This window comes from Hylobates moloch, unplaced genomic scaffold, assembly GCF_009828535.3.
Source record: "Hylobates moloch isolate HMO894 unplaced genomic scaffold, HMol_V3 SCAFFOLD_3, whole genome shotgun sequence".
NCBI lineage: Eukaryota > Metazoa > Chordata > Mammalia > Primates > Hylobatidae > Hylobates > Hylobates moloch.
The window spans coordinates 83,716,138-83,734,915 of record NW_026652278.1 but is presented as its reverse complement, the minus strand read 5'-3'; the positions used below and the strand labels follow the sequence as shown (position 1 = coordinate 83,734,915).

General features: G+C 38.5%; 1 protein-coding gene and 1 pseudogene across 5 annotated transcripts in view; one reads left to right on the top strand and one right to left on the bottom strand.

The window, feature by feature from the left end:
- PARG (poly(ADP-ribose) glycohydrolase) overlaps positions 1-18,778 on the top strand; it is a 134,064-nt gene that overhangs the window by 30,104 nt on the left and 85,182 nt on the right. The window lies entirely within an intron of this gene.
- Positions 4,557-5,058, bottom strand: LOC116460959 (large ribosomal subunit protein eL33-like; annotated as a pseudogene).

Here is an 18,778-nt window from a genome sequence, read left to right as displayed (position 1 = left end):
ACTTTCTGCAAAAAACCTAGGTGCTAAGGGCAATTCTTACATCACTTTAATAGAATCCAAACCAATTCTGCATTTCGACGTAGTGCCAGTAATTTCAGGAGTATCTTATTAAGCTTTTGACCCATGTGGCTTTTACAAGGCAGGCATAAATAATGGAAGCCTTATCCTTGTATCTGGAAGTTGGATATCTCAGATATCCTTGAATCTAAATGTCTTTCACTGTAACAGCAATGTAATATCTGATGCAATGAAAAGTAGATCCGAATGATATAATCGTTACGCTTGTCACTTAAGTTATCAGGACATAACATTTGTATTGTAACTTTCTGGGCTTAAATTGGATATGGTGGTTAATTGGGGTAAGAAGTAATGTATAATTTGATACCTTGAGATGGCAGTAAAACATGCTATTGGTTACAATACCTCTGTCACCTTGCTATGAAGTAGTCATTTTTTTCTCTCTTCTTAATCAGAACACTCAGACAGGACCTTGTTTCCCCTTTATCTGGTGACCTTGCCCAGAAGCATGCCTGAAATGGGTAATATATAGCAGGTTTTGGTGTGTTTAGTGTAGATCATAAATATGAGATGATTACTCAGGTGCTGATGATAGTTTTACAGTTCTTTAGAGAGAAGAGTCCTTGCGTTTTCAACCTTCTGATATTTATTTATTTATTTATGAAATGGAGTCTCACTCTGTCACCCAGACTGGAGTGCAGCGGCACAATCTCAGCTCACTGCAATTTCTGCCTTGCGGGTTCAAGCAATTCTCTTGGCTCAGCCTCCCAAGTAGCTGGGATTACAGGTGCCTGCCACGTTGCCCGGCTAATTTTTGCATTTTCAGTACAGATGGGGTTTTGCCATGTTGGCCAGGCTGGTCCCAAATTCCTGACCTTAAGTGATCCACCCACCTCGGCCTCCCAAAGTGCTGGGATTACAGGTGTGAGCCACTGCGCCCAACCAGACCTTCTGATTTGTATTTACTTTGTAAACATACAGAGGGTTGGAGAAGTCCCCACAACTACACTAAGTATTCATTTCTTATTGTATTCTTTAAGTCTTTGCCCATATATATGATGTCTTATAGCTAGATACAAATGTATGTTTAAAATTTATGCTGTATTATAAAATCTTCTGTGTTATATAACTTTATAATGTTTAGCCTTAATGGTTGCAATAATATTCCATCAAATTGATAAATTGTCTGCTCATCCATTCCTGTGTTTGTTAGAGATTTGAGGAAATTTGTGTAAAGCCTATCTAGAGATTTGAAGGTGGTTCTCCCTGTGATTGTTTGCTATTCTGTCATTATCAGTGTACTTAACAAAATACCTTGGATGTTTAATACACTTGTGTATTTTTCTATCCATCAAATCTCCAGATATTATTCTAGAACTTTAGCAAGTCATGACCCACAGGGACAACATTGCCCACGCTTGCAGTGGTTAGTGAGAAGTAAATGTCAGACATATATGTAGGTGGGATTGGTGGAAGAAAAGATTTTTAGTGCAAGGGAAACAATTGTTTGGTTTGGTTTTAAGTTGAAAATAAATTATATTTGGTTTGCATTTTCAGTGTCTTATGTTCTGGACTAGGAATGCTTGTTTATAAAGGGTTCTTTTTTTTAAATTTAAAGCCAGGCTATAGTGCAGTGGTGCTGTCACAGCTCACTGCAGCCTCAACCTCCTGGGCTATATACATCCTCCCACTTTAGCCTCCCGTTTAGCTGGGACTATAGGCATGTGCTACCACACCTGGCTAGTTTTTTCTATTTTTTTGCAGAGACAGGGTTTCACCATTGTTACCCAGGCTGGTCTTGAACTCTTGGGCTCAAGCAGTCTTCGCTCCTCAGCCTCCCAAAGTGCTGGGATTATAGGCTTGAGCCACTGTGCCTGGCCTATAAAGCGTTCTTTTTTTTTCGAGGTGGGTTCTAGCTCTGTCACCAGACTGGAATGCAGCGGCTCACTGCAACCTCCACCTCCCGGGTTTAAGCCATTTGCCTGCCTCAGCCTCCCGAGTAGCTGGGACTACAGATGTGCGCCACCACACCCAGCTAATTTTTGTATTTTTTATTAGAGACGGGGTTTCACCATGTTGGCCATGATGGTCTCCATCTCTTGACCACGTGATCCGCCCGCCTCAGCCTCCCAAAGTGCTGGGATCACAGGCATGAGCCACCGCGCTCGGCCTTAAACTAAGAGTTCTTAAACATTGTTTATTAGCAGGGTTTGGCAATATTTTCAATTTTTATTTTCTAATTTTTTGTTGTTTTGAGACAGTTGTCTCACTCTATTGCCTAGGCTGGAGTGCAGTGGCATGATCTCGACTCACTGTAACCTCCACCTCCCAGGTTCAAGCAATTCTCGTGCCTCACCCTCCTGAGTAGCTGGGACTACAGGCATGCACCACCACACCCAGCTAATTTTTGGATTTTTGGTAGAGACAGGGTTTCACTATATTGGCCAGGCTGGTCTCGAACTCCTGATCTCAAGTGATCTGCACACCTCGGCCTTCCAAAGTGTTGAGATTACAGGTGTGAGTGGCTGCTCCCAGCCAGAATTTGGAAATTCTTTACTTAAATGTCACATTGAACTCTGAGTGGCTTGTTTTATTAAGGAAAGAGTTAAATTTGACATCGTATTAAGATTAATATTTTGAAGTTACGTTTATTTTGAGGCTGTTGATATTTATCTCCTTAAAACCTTTCTTTGATTAATTCTGTAAGTAAAGGATTTTGTAACCCAAACTACCTTACAACAAGAGGAGTTCATGTCAACAGTCATTGTGAATCCATGGTACTGTAATTACCTACATTCTGGTCTCTAGCACGAGAGGTAAGGTGCCCAGAAGCCCATCCTGGTGTGTGAGCACCTCTACTGGAATAGAAGTAAGGAGTATTACCTAAGCTTTTATTATTTTTTCAGAAACCAGCAAAGATCACAGAGACCAATCTGTTAATTTGTTATTTATAATTATATATTTAGGTGTTACTGAGTTGAAATGGCTGTTATTTAGTGTTTTCTGCAACTTCAGGGCTAATATTGGTCTTCCTCACTGCCAGCTGCTGGAAGTGCTACAAACAGAATCTGTGTTTTATGGCCCTCCTGTGTGGTGTTTCACAAAATTAAATTCAAACACTTCTGTAATTTATATTCTAAATGAATCAATATACTTACTCCTGGCATTTTTCACTGGAAAGTTGAACAAAATGTTCTATATGTTATAAAAGGCCCCTATCAATGCATCTTGGAGGAATTTTTAAATACTTCTCACTTTTTTTTTTTTTGAGACAGAGTCTCCCTCTGTCACTCAGGCTGGAGTGGAGTGGCATGATCTCGGCCCACTGCAACCTCTGCCTCCCAGGTTCAAGCAATTTTCCCGCCTCAGCCTCCCGAGTAGCTGGAATTACAGGCACCCGCCACCACACCAGGCTAATTTTTGTATTTTTAGTAGAGACAGGGTTTCACCATATTGGTCAGGCTGGTCTCGAACTCCTGACCTCAGGTGATCCACCCACCTTGGCCTCCCAAAGTGCTGGGATTACAGGCATGAGCCACCGTGCCCAGCCAAATACTCCTGTTTTACAACACCTGTGGCACTGTTTCATTTCACTTGTAGTGTGTTAACTTGTGAAATTTACATTAAAGCTGTAGTAACTGAAGAAGGGCATGGGGGACGTATTTTTAAGGGGGTTTCTTCTGTTTCTGCAATGTTGGCTTCTATTTGTGGACTTGGATGTTTGTTTTATATTTATTCATTAGACTATACATATATATTTTTATGTACTTTTTGAATATTCACAATAAGTATAAAATGTTAATATAAAGAGCTTTAAATCTGCAATTGATTTATGTAGCAAACTTCTTAAGAAAATGGACTAATTGTTGAAAGGAAGCCTAAGGATTTTAGTGACTATTTCATCTTCCTTTCCATGTTGAGTTTTATGTCTGGAATTGAAAAGATAGAAATGTATACGCCTTTTGTTTCATCCTTCCGTTGGTTTTTCCATGAAGGCTGTCATAAATAACAAAATGAAGTGGTTTTGGTTTTGCTTTTGTTTTTTGCATCTGTGGCTGGTAACGGTAGAGAGTGAGAGATAGGAGTACAGAAATGAGAGGACATTTAAAAGTAAAAAATGAAAAACCTAGACTTTAGAATGATTTTGTTGCTGTGATGAGGCCGGTAATATATTTCTCTTTGTAAGCCACAATTTAAATATACATCTATAGCATAAAGTCTTTACTTCAAATCATGCATACAAAATAGATTATTGCAACTTAGAAATTGTGCATCTTTTGTCTTCGCTGTAGTTATTAAAATATTGACTACACATTCTCCTATCAGCTCTTATCCTATGACTTGTCAGAGAAAGACTGTTTAAAGCCTCTATCACTGTAAATAAGAGTGTGTAATTCTGTTAGTATTGAACTTGCATTTTTATTTATGTGCTACTTAATTTAAAAGGTAAATGGGACATCATATTGAGTTTTGAATGATGCAAATTAAGTTGATCATGTTATTATATCTAAGCTATCTTTTTCTTCAGAACTCTGTCATTTAAATTTTTTTTACTTTTTTTTTTTTCCAAGAGCACAAATCCACTTTTATTTATTTACTTTTCATTAATTTAAATGCTTCAGGGGTACAGCATCACACAGATTCTGTGTCCAGTGGCCTTAGCAGGAAGATTGCTTCAGAATTTGGCGTGAACTATGCCACTGTTTCCCTGGGACCAAGTTACCTTTCCCTAGATTACTCTGGTTTTGTTTGTTTTGCCACCAGGAGTCACTTTGTTGTTCTTTGTTTTGTGTATATAAGCACATCTTATGCCCGAATAGAATTCTGTTTCATTTTGGGCATAAACACCTTCAGTTTTAAAAAGAGCTGTGTGCTGTCTTTGGTTCTGGAGACCCCACTTATACTCAGCAAAAATGGCCTTGGACCACAGCCTTCCAGACATACTGCCTTTTAGTATTCCTGTTCCCAGCAGGCCTCCACAGGCTCCAAGTTGGCAGAAAGAGAAAGGCCACTTAAAATTTTAAAAACAGTTACAACATAATTCATTGTCTCCAAAATTGAGGCATGTATTATTATACCCGTGTTTAGCTAAAATAACAGCTTTTGAACTTGTGATTATGGAAAACTTTAAAAATGATAATGTATTGGCAGAGCATCAGTAGAAACTCAGAAAAAAAGAACATAAACTTGTATTAAAATAGATTACAAAAAGTTATTTCGCATATGCAAAGTAATGGCTGGAAGAAATTGAGTTTTGATTTATGTCTTTATTATGTAATAAAAAGTTAAAATATATGTTGAAATTATTAGGCAAAAATCATAGCACAAATCAGCTATGATTCAATAACGTAAAACACAATAGTTGTATGTTTATGCATCACTTGAGCATCAATGCATTCATGCATATGTGGTATACTGTGGACATCCTAGCTTTCTGAGGTGTGGCATGCTATTATGAGTAGCTTATCTCATGGTAATTTTAACTGTATCAAATATACTCAGTATTTTTGTGTATTAAAAATTTTAGAACAAAAATATTGTTAGAGGATTTTTCTTTCTTCTCTCTTCATTCCTCCTATCCCCACCCCTTTATCCCCAGACTGTCTATAAACATTTCATGGAGGATTAGTGCTTTTTAGAATAGTTTGGGAAAACCTGACCTAAGGCAGTAAATTGTTATAACTACCGTTTTAAATCACAACAGATTTCGTTATTCGGTAACTGAAGGAATGTGGCCTCCTTCCATGATAGCCTTTTGGTGGTCATTTTTTGTTTTGTTTTGGTTTGGTTTTTTGATAACACTGAAGTAAGTTTATGAATGTATATAAACACATTATTACTTAGCTTGATTTAACATTCTTCATAGATAATCTGTTTTCTGGGATTTTCTTCAAAGCTTAAAAAATATCAAGTGTCTTTGTTGTATTTGTCACAAAGAGCCTGTACCAAACTCCTAATCAAATGAAAGCAGCCTTGAATGTTTCATAAGACTACAGCTAATGTCTTTATCTCTCTAGCTTTCGAACCTCTGATTTGGAGTTCAGTGGAAATTTAACCTTTTCGGACCTCTTCCCTTGGTGACTCAGTCTCTGGAATCATAAGGTCTGCATTACTTTACAGCTCAATGTAATTCATGAGAACTATAGGAGCCAAAAGGGAGCTAATCAGAGTCATTAAAATATTGAAACAGATCAATTGTGACTTTTAGATTTGTATGGAATATGTGGAATTTCTCTCCCTGGTTTGGTTAATGAGTGCTTTTGAATTGGGACATATGTTGAGGGTCTCATATTTATGATTTCTAAATAGTGCATATCCCAAAGGACAGATTACTCCAATTGGAACTAGGCACTTTGCTTCTATAAACTTGATGAGTTACCATGGAATATCAGTCTTAATTGAGCCCTCTATGCATTAGATCACTGATGAAGTTAGAGTTGTTATTTTGTGTTTGCAAAACACTATCTGGATTGTATTTATTTATGTGGTGGACAAAGAGGTTAGAAGTTATAGATACTCAAAAGTGAAAATTCATTCAGTAGACTTTCTCCTATATTGTAATAATGAAATTAAGCTAGTACTTAGTTTGTCCTATAACTCTAACCCTTCATTTGAATCAAATAGCAGTAGAAGTTATTCCTTTTAAATGTTGCTGCGGTGTTGATTTCATTATCCAAAAATCTACTGTTAGAGGAGTGAAAATAATTCTGTGTTTTAATCTTGCCCATGATTTATATCTCTCTTTATCAGCTAGCTGTGAAGTGTTTTGGGTTTTGTTTTGTTTTGTTTATATTTTATTAACACAGTTAAACATGATGCCTTGATTTATAATTCCTGTTAATTTGCATTTATTCTTCTTATGTTCCTACTCATCAAAATAAATTCTGTAGTCCTTTTGAGTATGCTTTGAACACTTTTATCTACATGTAACATTTCATATTTAACCCTGGAAGGACTATCGTAGTATTTTTATCTGAAGGTAAAAATAATGAGTAAATAAAAACAGAACGTTAGATCTGTTTTTCAAATTTATGTACTGTTTCAGTGTGTAGCCTATTTAAGCAAGCGGTAAACTTGCTCATCAAAGACTAAATAGGTCCATTGGTCCTTTTATATGAGGGGGTGCTGTTATTGCTATGGTTTACCAAAGACTGAGCCAATGGTCTTTCTCCTTATTTTACTATTAGTACTAGTAGAGAAAAATACTCATCCTCGATTTATTGTAATGATAATGACAGGTAATGATTAACTACAGGAGTCTGTCAGATTCTAAGCTGGCTAAATAATTTTTCTTCATAGTGTGTTAATGAAGTTTTAGTAAGCTGAGTGACATAGTGCCTTGTCACTGCAAATGCTCTTTGATTACATGAAAAGTGTTATAAAAAGACATTTTCTGCAGCAAGGGCCATTTCCAGCATAATGAAATATGGAATATTTTCAAATGAACTCCAAAGTGATATGTGTTGAGGTCTTGCTCTTGGTCTAATCTGCCTCAGTCCTGAGAAGCCTAGCTCTAAGATAAACAAAGGGCATCTTCCACTGGGAGTGCAATGTTGGAACTGCTCACTGCCTTAAGTAACCATATGCATAGCCTCTTTCCTGATAGTTGACTACTGTCTCCCTTTGTAATCCTTTCCTTCTTCCATGCCTGCTGCTTAAGTTGCAGACTATTCCAGCGTCACTTCTCTTGGACACTTCTATCTGTTGCAGGCATAGGCCTGTCTCATCCCAGACTCACCCCTTCTACAAGATCCTCCCTGTAAATATCTCCCTTGTGTTTGCTGGATCATCTTATTTGGTTATCTTTGGCGATGGAGGTGGTAGTGCTTATTACTGAGAGTTTTCTATGTACCAACTATAGTGTCAGCAGTATGCTTTATCTGATTTAATTCTAACAACCACCTCATGAGTTAGATGCTATTAATATTTCTGTTTTACAAATGAAGAATGGAAAACCAAGGTTTAGGGAGTTTAAGTAACTAAGTGACATCTCATCTTTATCTATGGACTGTGGCACATGCCATCAGAGTTGGTCTTTGACATAGCACCTAGGAAAGAAGCTGAATCAGATTAAACATACTACCCAAACATTAGGTTAATTGAAAGTGGCCAGGGAAAGGGGAAGATTCGTCATAAAAACTAATTGAGTAAAGCTAGGGAGGCCCAATAAGTTCAAAGATTTGAATTCAAGGTAGAAAGAAGAAGAAAACCCTCTAGCAAAAGGTGGCCTTAATGGCCCATAGCCTTAGATCTGGCATCATTTAGAACCACATGGCTGGGCATGTGGCTCACGCCTGTAATCCCAATACTTTGGGAGGCTGAGGCGGACAGATCACTTGAGGTCAGGAGTTTGAGACCAGCCTGACCAACATGGTGAAACCCTGTTTCTACTGGGAAAAAAAAAAAAAAAAAAAAAAAAGAAGCAGCAGCATCACAGCCTCAGGGAAAGCACCTACCAGCTTCCAACAGTCTTCGTTCCTTTGAATCCTTTGCCATCTGGTTATATTCCCTCTTCCCGTTCTTGTTATCTGCCCATCTTTGACACCTCTTTTCCTCTCTCCTGTTACTTGGCATCACCTCAGGCAACTTCGATTCAGTTAATATTCATGTTGATGAACCATTTACTAGTCAAACCCAAGTCTGTGTGTGACACCTTCTACTTTATTAACCCATGTGACCACAAATGACCAGAGCTTGGACCTGATTATCCCCTGGGCCAGCTCCTTCTCTAAAGTCATGAGCTCAGAATTCTTCTCCCACCTCAGCCTCCTAGTTTTCTACTCCCTTATTCCTACTGTGCTTTCTGTTTTTTGAGTCTCCACTGCTTTCATCCCTTTTCTTCTGGTCCACTGTGTCCCAGGTTGTATTACGCAAATATTAACACTTCGTAAGTAAAGGGTTAATGGTTAAGGTGGGGGAATGTACTGCATATTATATCCTCCTTCTGGGAATAGCTCTGAGGAGTCTTACAGTAAAGTAACACGCTTAGCTTGATTTAATTAAACCTTTTTTTTTCAAACTTATTTATAAACAGCTTCCATGTAACAGCTTTTGACTTCCTTTGTAGCAAGTATTCCATGGAGCACACTTTGCAGAGCACAGTTGTAATGGGGAAGGAAGGGAAGGAGGAAGAAATAAAGGGCGAGAGGAGACAGGGAAGGAGGGAGAGAGGGAATAACAAATCTTACTGATAGGCCTTGCTAAGAGTTCATGTTATTCATTCTTAACTAGGCCTTAGTTGCCTGTTGCCATCTTTTATGTATTTCCTCATTACTCTAGGATTCCAAACCTTTTCATTGTTTTCTAACATTTACTGACATTCCACTATCAGTGTGCTCCTACTTAATACCTCTTGGAGAGATTTGAGGACATCTAAAAGGTAAATTCTTTCAGTTTCTTCATTTTAAGGGTTTCAACATATGTCATGCTTCTTTCTTGTTATCTCAAAGGAAAAGCTAGTCTTATTCCATTCCTCAAGGGCAGCATGTCCAGAACAATTATACTTTAGGATACATATGTCACTGTTTCTTTTCTGGCCTTGTCCCTCATTCCCTGCTGCCTGGTGAGTGCTTGCTTGACTTTTAGTGTTCAGCATGACTATCACTTCTGCAATTGACTTTATTTATTTGTTTATTTTTGAGATGTTGTCTTGGTCTGTCGCCCAGGTTGGAGTACAGTGGCATGATCTTGGCTCACTGCAACCTCCGCCTCCTGGGTTCAAGGGATTCTCCTGCCTCAACCTCCTGCGTAGCTGGGATTACAGGTGCGCACCACCTTGCCTGGCTAATTTTTGTATTTTTAGTAGAGATGGGGTTTCACCATGTTGGCCAGGCTGGTCTCAAATCCCTGACCTTAGGTGATCCGCCCACATTGGGCCTCCCAAAGTGCTGGGATTACAGGCATGAGCTATCGTGCCTGACCTAGACTTTCTTTTTTTAGAGCAGTTTTTGATTCATAGCAAAATACACAGATTTCTCATATATCCCCCACTCTCAGGCATGCACACCCTCCCCTGTTATCAACATCCCCCACCAGAGTGGTGCATTTGCTACAATTGATGAACCTACCTTGACGCATCATTACCACTCACAGTTCTGTAATTGACGTTTTATAGTCATCTTCTATAAGCTTCCTCGTATGAGGCTGTGATTTGCTCTTTGTTATGTTCCTAGCACTTAACATAGTGAGAACTTTCAATACCACTTAATGCAGGTTATATGCAAATCTTTTTTCTTCTGCTCTTTCTCTCTGCCATCGTCTAATTGACTATTGGATTTATTCACCTGGATATTCCACAAGTACCTAAAACTAGCCTTGTCGCCACTCTTCCAAATTCTGTCAGTGAATGGTTCCACCATTTGTCTATTCATTCACTCAAGCCAGAACTTGTTAATCATTTTAACTGCCCTATTCTGCCTCAGCCACCTTTTTGTGATGATCTGCCATTTCTTCATCTTACAGTATGATGTCATAATTTTACTTCCTAAATACTTCTTGAGTCTTGCCTTTATTTCTGTTACATTTGTCTCCACCATACCATCGTCGTGACTCAGCTAGTATATTGTAACAGTCACCTAGCCGACCCCTGTGTGCAGTTGATCCCTTCAAATCCATCCTTCATGCTGCTTACACACAGTGAGCTGTCTGAAGCATAGATCTGAAAACCTTCCATGGCATTTCATCTCTTTTCAACTCTATTGGTGATATTTATGGTATTCCATGACCTTGCCTCTGCCCACCTCTCCGGCATCATTTCATGCCACTTTTCCTGCTCCAAACCTGATGGTCTAATGACTCTAAATTACTTGTGGTTCTCTGTCATGGTGTTTGCTTGCTTCTTAATCCAGCCTTCAAGACTCAGCTCAGTTTTTATCTTCTCTGAGTATCCTTTTTTGTCCTCTCAGCCTCTACTAAAAACTCCTCTGTGGGCTCACAGTAGTACCTGTGCACGCCTCCATATGCTTGTTACATTAGGCATCATAGAGCCACGAAATGTCTGAATATTCGTGAGGCCCAATTTTTCCAGGGCATCTTAGTATTTTCTAGCTCATGGCTAATGCACAGTTAATGTTTCTTGAACTGAGTTCAGGATATTCAGGGAGAGTAGTCCAGCACAAAAATGTGGGCCTTGAACCACAATCACTTGCTGAGAGATTTAGGAATTATTTGTGTAAGGGGATAGTTGACCATTTGCGACTGGTGATTGGTAGAGAGAAAAGGTAAGGCCAGTATGCATAACTTTTACTATAGTCTTTTTTGTTTATTTTTTTTCCAGAGACGGGGCTTTGCTCTGTCCTCCAGGCTGGAGTGCAGTGCCATAATCATGGCTCATCGTAACTTCAAATTCCTAGGCTTAACCAAGATCCTCTTACCTCAGCTTCCAGAGTAGCTGGGACTTACAGGTCCACACCATCACACCTAAGTAAAATTTTTTTTGGCCAGGCATGGTGGCTCACGCCTGTAATCCCAGCACTTCGGGAGGCTGAGGCAAGCAGATCACGAGGTCAAGAGATCGAGACCATCCTGACGAACATGGTGAAACCCCGTCTGTACTAAAAATACAAAAATTAGCTGGGCGTGGTGGCATGTAAGTTGCAGCTTCTCTGGAGGCTGAGGCAGGAGAATCACTTGAACCTGGGAGGCGGAGGTTGCAGTGAGCCAAGATCGCGCCATTGCACTCCAATCTGGTGACAGAGTGAGACTTCGTCTCAAAAAAGAATTTTTTTTTTTTTGTAGAGACTGAGTCTCACTACGTTGCCCAAGCTGGTCTTAAACTCTTGCCCTTAAGCGATCCTCCCGCTTTGGCCTCCTAGAGTGCTGAGATTACAGGCATGAACCACACTGTGCCCAGGCTTTATAGTTGTTGTGTAGTATTTTTACCCTAACAAGTAGTAAGTTTCTAGAGGACAGACACCTTGTATTGTTTGTCTTGGTGTTTATTTTTCACAGTGCTCAATCTAATGTCCTGGACAGAGTAGGTGTTCAATACGTATTTGGACTAAGTAGCAATACATGACTAGAATTCAGTAGAAGGGAGAGGCTCTTCTCTTTCTTGGATTTCTGAGTTCCGTAAGTTCATACCTCAGGGGCCCATTTACCTCTTTAATTCCCTCCATGCAAAAGGAGGATGAATGCCCTAGATGATAGATTGAACCTGACCTCTTAATGTTTTATGTGATATAACTACGTGCCACATCGGTCCTCATAAGCCTTCATTTTTATATAGGCTATAAAACCAAAATTACTTCAAGAGGAATATTTGACCATTTTCATCCTTCTTTTAAAATGAATTGGGGTTACCAAAAGTAGCCTGATGCAGTTGAATAAAATTAGGTGTATTTTAAAACCTCTAAACAAAAAGCTACAGATTTAATCATCTGTAGTTGTATCTACGTATGTCTGAAAACCCCTGAATCTTCTTTCGGTTGCCCTGGTGACTATTTCATTGGAGTGGTGTAGCAAGAAAGACCACATCTGTGGAGTCCAAACACTAGCTACTATCCACATATGGCTATTTAAATAGAAATTAATTACAATGAAATAAAATTTAAAATTCAGTTCTTCAGTCACAGTAGCCACATTTCAAATGCCACATGTGGCTGGTGGCTGCCATCCTGGACAGCACAGATATAGAACATTTCAATCACTGTAGAAAGTTAGACTGGATAGCAGTGTACTAGGTCATCCCTAAGGATCCTTCTGCATCTGACACCTGCTCACAGGGACTTCTGAGATTTCTCAACATTGTTTGACTGCATTTTGAATTTTTTTAGATTGGGTATTACTTCAAATAATTGAGCTGTTGAGTAGAACTTGTCCATTTTTAATAAAGATCTTTTCATTGTAATAGCATTTGTTTTAACTACTAATGTATTTGCATTTTTATTCTTTCTCCAAAGAGTGCGCTTCCAGAGTGTCCTCAAGCCTCTTAGGAAAATTAGTTTTGTTTCATCCTTAATAAGAGTGAAGTTCAGACTATAATATTATTATTTCATACTGGATAATTTAATAATTAAATTAAGAATTAAGCACTATAATATGTATGTATGCACGTCACTTGATTTGCATGGCACATTTTATGATAGCGCTGTGAGTGTGCTAAGCTGTCATTGAACTACCGTAAAAATTACTTAAGTCTGGGCGTGGTGGTTCATGCTTGTAATTCTAGCACTTTGGGAGGCTGAGGTGGGATGATCGCTTGAGCCCAGGAGTTCAAGACCAGCCTGGGCAAGATGGTGGGATCCCATCGCTACAAAAATTTTTTTAAACATTAGCTGGGTGTGGTAGCATGCATCTGTAGTCCCAGCTACTTGGGAGGCCGAGGCAGGAGGATCCCTTGAGCCCAAGAGTTCAAGGCGGCAGTGAGCTATGATCACACCAGTGCACTCCAGCCTGGGTGACAAAGTGAGACCCCCATCTCTTAAAAATATATATTACTGAAAAATAAGTATTTTTCAGGGTACTTCTTAGAGTTGAAAAAACTTGCTAATTATTTAAAAGTATAAACTATAATAAAAGATTGAAGTTATTGCTCACCTGTATTTCTTAGACAAATTACATCCATTTTACTTCTAGGGCTAGAAAACTTATATCACCATTAGCTGTTTCTCTGAAATTTTGTCATGTTGAGTTTGATTGCCTGTCTATAAAGATGGATAATAATGTGACTGTATGGTATTGAAAGTATCCATTGGCTTGGACATAATAGCAATGTGGTTTGGTGGTGTTTACAAAAGTGATTGATGGATATGGCCATGTAGTCGTACAGTAATAGAAGTGAGAAATAGGAAAGACCTGTCAGAGCGTCTTGTGCCAGTGTGGGTTTATTTCCTAAGAAATAATCATTTACCATAATAGTACTGAGAAGTAAATTCTTTGGAGGCATAGGATAATGAGGGTGTATTATTATGTTTTGTCTTTTCTAAAGTAAGAATTCTGCTGTTTATTATTAGCATGAAAATAGATAGTGATTGTGCATTAAATACTGTTTAAAGAAGAACTTCCTTCATGTTTTATAAACCTACACAATTCTATTCTTCATGTTTAATGAAGTTTGTATAGGAAAATAGTGTGACTGTTTTTGATTAGAGGCATATTTTGTTTCAAGAATTGGATGAAGATCTTCTTCCTAAACTGATTGTGTTCCCAGACTAGTTGTTAATTATTTGGAATTAGGAGTCATGATGGTGAAATTTCCACCACATCCAGAAAGTCTGTGAATTTTAAACCTCTGATGGCTTGTTTTCTGAAGTGAAAAACTAATGCAGAGTCCTGTCACTAGAAACACAGCAGTGCTTAGGAGAGATTGGAAGTAGGGTTGTGGTGAGAATTGGCAGGAGGACTCTCTCCCTTCATTCCTCCTCCTTCGTTCTGCACTGGCTGATAAGAGCTGGGCCATAGGAGTGGAGACTAAGAATGAAAGGAGGTTTCATTGCTTAGCGCTTCTTTTCCTCTTTTCCCCCTTCTGCTGGCAATCCTTGATGGGGAGGAAACAAAGTGTCTGTATAGCACCCCGATTATTTCATATTAAGCAACTGTCAAATTAATGTAAGGACAACTGCAGGTTATTTCCAGTGTGAATTACAGAGTGCTTTAAAAACTCAGTATATTTCATTTATCTATCGTTAGGGCAAATCATTTCAAATGCTTATAATGAGCTGTGATTTTTATCAGCATTTCCCAGATTTGAGTCATAAACACTGAAAATTCATAGGGAGACTCTTAATAGCTTTTTGAAGAGGAAAACCAAATCAAACCAAAAGAAAGTAGAGGGGCAAGGTGATCCTCAGCACAGCCATTTGTATGTGTCACCACTGCTGACCCCTGGACTCAGCCTTTCACACCACCTTGCCCTCTGCTACCACACTGATTTTGTACCTCTCCATGCACAGTCTTATTTAGGTCCATGAACTAGTTAGCTGCTAATTGGTGAAATATGCCTTCTTAAATATGAGCATGTTATCCTGGCTATTTCCTGAAAACCAGTTGGAGTTTATTAAAAATGGAGACCGTTTTTACTGAAGCCGTAATTGTCATGGGTGATACACATGAGAGATCACCCTGTGGCTGGCCTGTCAGACTTTCATGAGCCTTCAGAAATTAAGGGGAATGAGTGAGTTTGTTTTCTTGTAAGCTGTCACATTCTTCTCTTCAAAGTGTCAGCCTGAGTCGTGCACAGACAAATGTTAGAAACTTTCACCTTCTCCAGTTGATTTTTTTACCCTTGCATAATTTAGTAGTATGATTGTTTTTCCTCTAACATTTAATGTTTTTGTACTTTTAATTTTTGAAATATGAGATGTGTTTTAGACTTGGGAAAACTTAGAGGTAGTTCCGGTATAGAAGGCTTAGCCTATAGACAGTTTAATCAACTTACCCAAACAAAACTATAATATTTTTGCTAAGTAATAGAGATTCTGAAAGGCAATGGAGAGGAGGAGGATGAGCTTTGTAAAACCAGCTAATTCAGATAGAAAGTGTCAGTTAATTTAACATATTTTTATTGACAGTTTTACATATGAACACCACTGTTGTAGGAATGGTGAATCAATCATAAATCTTGTCTTAAAGGAGCTTCTAGTAAGGGCTAGAAGGCACGTTCATAAATAACAACAGAAAGCAGAAAGTCTTAAGTGTCTTGTGAAAAAAAGTTCAAATAAATTACAAGAGGGAGAATTACTTTTTAGCTGGAGAGTAAGTTTGGATAGACTTGAAGCAAACTGTTGTTTGCGGAAGATCAGAAGGTTGGATAAGTTTTGGAGTTCAGAAGGAAAGATATTCCAGGATCGTTTCTGTAGCAGCACAAACAGATGCTATAGAAAAATGAATTTCTGAGTTTCTAGTATGTAGGCTGCACAGAAGGTAGAGTTTGTGTGTGTGTATGTTATGTATGTGCTGAATGAGGGAGAATGGCGTGAACCCGGGAGGCGGAGCTTGCAGTAAGCCAAGATTGCGCCACTGCACTCCAGCCTGGGCGACAGAGCGAGACTCCGTCTCAAAAAAAAAAAAAAAAAAAAGAATCTAGGGTAAGGGAGATTGGCTATTAGTTCAAGGGATTTGTTCTGTATTGAAAAGGCAGCAGAAAGCCACTGAAAGGTTTGAAGTGGAGCAGAAGCACATCATAGTCTACTTGGGCAGAAACCGAAGGTGGGCTATCAGCAGGGTAGCAATTAGATTATTGTAGTAATCTTGATGAGACTGGATGAGGGGCTGAGGGTAGTTTAGTAGTGATTAAGATGAGATAATAAATATGTGAGATCCTGCTGGATCAATCAATATAGGACTTGGCAGTTAATTGATATGGGGGTGATAAAAGAAGAAGGAGGCTCCAGAAAGTTTGTGAATTACTGGCACATTAGATATTAATACTTTTTATATGGAGCTTTAGAATTCATAAAACACTACTATATCTGAAAGTTTTCGTAACTCTGTAAGTTAAAGTTATAGTAGAATTATCTTTACTATGGATGAGGAAATAAAGAATTTAGGGATTTTTCTGTGGTTAATATGAGAGTAAATGCAGATCTAGGCCTATAACTAGTCTTCCAGTTTCTTGGCCAGTATTTCTTTTATACCCTTCCATGTGAACCTGGGAAGAAGAGCTCTGGCATCTAGTCCCAATGTCTTTTTTTTTTTTTTTTTTTTTTGGAGACAGAGCCTTGCTCTGTCACCCAGGCCGGAGGTGCAGTGGCATGCTCTCGGCTCACTGCAACCTCCGCCTCTCCAGCTCAAGCGATTCTCATGCCTTAGCCACCTGAATAGCTGGGACTACAGGTGTGGGCCACTATGCTCAGCTAATTTTTGTATTTTTAGTAGAGATGGCCAAGCTGGTCTCGAACTCTTGACCTCAAGTGATCCACCTGCTTTGGCCTCCCAAAGTACTGGGATTATAGGTGTGAGCCACTGCCCCCAACCACCACTAAGTTTTTGAATGTGGGCAAATTGCTTATTTCTTGGAGCTTTAGTCTCTCTAGATGCCCTTATCCTTTCTATCTTGCAAGGATACTTTGAAGATAAAATGCAATGTTTTTGGTTTTATCAACTCTTTATTCAGCAAATAATGAGCACTAAATACTGTGCTTAGTACTGGGGGGTCACAAGATGTTTAAATTTTTTTTTGTGTTTCACAGATCAGAGGACAGAAAATGCAGATAAATAATTGTAATAACCGCAGTAAGTGTTCTAATACAAGTATGTACATTTGGCTCTAGAGTCATAGAGTAAGGGGCAGTCAGGCAATCAGTGAAGGCTTCCCAGGGAGATGGGAACTGAGTCCTGAAGCATAATTTGTGGTTTAATGGTAGTAAAATGTTAAACAAGGCAGAGGGTAAAATAATGCATCATCACCATCACAATACTAGCTGTTATTTGTTGAAAAGCTTATAATTCTGACCACATCTCTGCAAGATATTTTCATTTTATAAGTAAGAAAATAGATTCAAAAGGTTGTGATTTGATCACAGTATGTAATGAAGTCAGTATGGTACATTAGGGAGGTGCAAATAATTAAGTATCACTGGACAGTAGCAAACAAGCAACAGAAAGGATAAAGATAAAACTGAAAAAGGGGCTCAAGTATGCTATATTCTAGATATTAAAAAATAAAAGTAATAAAACTAGTGGTTTCATGACAGACAGGAGAGACTATTTTAACATATATGAGAGACAAAGGGTTAATACCTAGTAAAATATGCCTAATTAAACATTGGTTACTATGTGGACCAAGATGTTTTCACTGATCAGCTCTCTCAAACATTTAAGGAAGCTTTAATACTAAGTTCACAGAAACTCAAAGAAGAGAGGAGGAGGGAGCACTTTCCAACTCATTTATAAAGCCATATATATATATATACCTCTGATACTAGTATGTGACAAAGATTTTATAAAATATTAGCAAATGAAATCCAGAAATATGTAAAAAGGATAATACATGATTACTAAGCAGAGTTTATCTCAGAAATGCAGGATTGGATTTATATTTTAAAAGCTGTATGATTATTGTGATAGATGCAGAATAAGCACTTGACAAAATTTGGTAACCATTTAGAGTAAAAAACTGTTAGCAGGCCGGGAGTGATGGCTCATGCCTGTAATCCTAACACTCTGGGAGGCCAAGGCGGGTGGATCACCTGAGGTTAGGAGTTCGAGACCAGCCTGGCCAACATAGTAAAACTCCATCTCTACTAAAACTACAAAAGTTAGCTGGGTGTGGTAGCGTGCACCTGTAGTCCCAGCTACTTGGGAGGCTGAGGCAGGAGAATTGCTTGAACCCAGGAAGCAGAGGTTGCAGTGAGCCAAGATTGCACCACTGCACTCCAGCCTAGGCGACAAAGCAAGACTGTCTCCAGAAAAAAAACAAAAACAAAAACAACCATTAACAACCATGCCCTGAATCTGATAAAGAGTATCTGTGAAAAACCTACTACTAAAATCATGCTTCATGGTGAAATATGAAATACTCTTCCCAAAGATTGGGGGAAAAGCAAGAATACCCACGCTCTTCATTCCTATTAACATTGTACTAGAAATCCTAGTTAATGCAGTAAGGCAAGAAAAAGAAATAATATGTTTGAAAGTCAGAAAGGAAGAAGTAAAACTGTTTCTATTTGTAGTTGACGGTGTTTGTTTATGCAGAAAAACCCAAGGAACCTAAAAAATAACTATTAGAACTAATTTATTTAGCAAGACATAAGGTCAGTATACAAAAATCATTATATTTTTATATACTTGCCATAAATGAAATTTTAAAAAGTTCATTAAA